Consider the following 2459-nt stretch of genomic DNA (forward strand, 5'->3'; position numbering starts at 1 on the left):
TTTGATATTTTTTTTTAGAAAACTTTTATAATCTTAGAAGTGGAACTATATGTAAACTTAATGAGATGATTTCTTTAGTCTATGATTTTATATTCTTATATCCTTTTATCAAGCATACATATAATTTATCTTCTCGAAACCTACTGACATTACTCTTTATCAATTAGAATCATTTATTTTTTGAGTCATCCTTGTTTATTGCCTTGATAATGACTATGTTTAAATGATGTTGTTTTATATGATTCTAGTTGTGTGATTTCTCATCATGATATTTTCAATATATTTATTCAAGTATATATGGGTGCACACATATATGCCTTGATAAATATACAAACTATTGTGATTGTAATGATCAATAAGGATATTCTTGTGTCAAATAAATATGTTCAATACTTCAAATATTAAATCATTTAAGTACCCATGTTCACCCTCAATGGAGTTTTCTACCTGATATCCATATTCTGTTTATTTTGCATTGATCTTCATTGGATCTCTGCATTTACCTCAATTTTGTTACATTATGAGTTATCTTACACATTTGCCTTCAAATTTATTATATTTTGATGTGCACATAGTTGCACTTTTATGCTTTTATAGTATCGTTCTATGCCCATGTTGGCACTTTATGGTTTTATACCATTGATTTACATAATTTATATGATATTTCTTTTGAGTTGCATAGGGAGCCAATTTTTTTTCAAGGTTAACTATGTAGGTCCCCTCAGTATAACTGATACATAGTTTCCTTATCTGGCCCATGGAGTATCCCTCCATCCTATATTGGTGTGCACTCATTTTATATGGAGTTTCCCTCTATTTGATTATATATGCTCTACTTTGAAAGGTTGATATTTATGGAGTTTCCCTCCATGTTGTTCCTCAATGAAGAGGATACTATTATTGGAGTTTTCCCTCCAAATTCAGATGATTTGATCCAATTTGAAGGCAATATGTTGTTAAATCCTCATAATCCATTCGTTTGAGTATCCTAACAAAAATCATGATAATACTAATTTGATCAACATGTCTCTCTTTTTACTTTATTTTCATATATTAATGTGATTATAATTTGCATACTTTATTGCTTAGATCATGAGTCATGCATGTTATGGGGGGACGCCCCCATTAACTTGCAGTGAGATGATTCATTAAGTGGACTGTCTATAGCCATGTGATTGATGCAATGTTGATGCAAGTATCATTAGTTGGCCTTGTCTGTGGTCATTAGTACATTAGTATAATATACTTTCTTGAGGAAACTGATCAAGCTATTTTGTCCTTGTTGATATTATTTTGAGCATATAATATCAGGTTAACTTCATTGCTTTGTGGTAAAATGTTGTATTTTCCTCTCTATTTCTCTATGAAAATTTTCTTATCCTTATTCAAGAGGATTTCTAATTTGAATATAAAATGAAATGCTCCTTGTGGATAGTTGTCTTGTTTCTTGTGTCTATGTTTTTCAGGTAATCCATACAAGACAGTATTATTTGGTGTACATTTAGATTACCTATCCACTTCTCTCTTGGATCTACGAAGATCTACCTACACTCACAAGAGACCTTTTGTATAATTGAAGACATTTTCAAAGATCAAGTTGTTGCTATTTAGAATTTCATTGTAAAAATTTGGGTTTGATACCCTTTGATGTAATTTTTCCAAGTAAAGATTAAAGGGGGGTGTTAGAATTGGTAATCTTTCCTTGGTTGTATTTATTAAATAGGATAAACCAATGTATCCCTTATGTTGTTTGTCCTCTAATCCACATGTGAGGACAAGTCTATTTTGTAATTCCTTTATTAAGAAAAATAGCTATTCCTCCTTAAGAGGATTATGACACTTGTTATGCACACACTTATGAATGTGGCAATCATTCACATGGGAGTTACAAAAATAACTCCTCCTCTCATCTCTTTATAAGAGATGCTTTTCTCTCATTCTTAACACACAATCATGATGTAGTTCATATAATGAGCCCTATGGCTCCACATTATCTCCTTCTCTCTCTTTCTTCATTCTTAGGCATTTGCCTCATTCATATAATTCACAAGGGGTTTTCTTTGCTTTTCCCTTTCAAAATCTTTGTCTCTTCTCTTATGTTGATCTTGGAAAGCTTATAAAAAGTATGGTAACTATTTTCATTGCAAACTCTCTTGGATTAATTTATTGTTTTTCATTTTAGTTCATTTCAATTTCATTATTTCTTACAAATATAAACAAGAAAATTAAATTAAAACTCTCTCCCCATTTAAAAGCGATAATAACATGGATTCGAAAAAAAATTAATAAAGAAAAATTAACCCATCATTGACGGTCTTGAATTATTTTAATGGGGAAGAAAAAGCAAAATATTCTTTTCTCATGCATGAAAAATAGCATATATAGTGCCTAAAAATATCTATTTATTTTCTCTCCGCTTAAGGGCGGTTAAAGAGCAACGCGCAGTTTTCCTCCTCGGT

The sequence above is a fragment of the Cupressus sempervirens genome, chromosome 10 (assembly GCF_028749045.1).
Source record: "Cupressus sempervirens isolate cs-2001-9-10 chromosome 10, ASM2874904v1, whole genome shotgun sequence".
Lineage (NCBI taxonomy): Eukaryota > Viridiplantae > Streptophyta > Pinopsida > Cupressales > Cupressaceae > Cupressus > Cupressus sempervirens.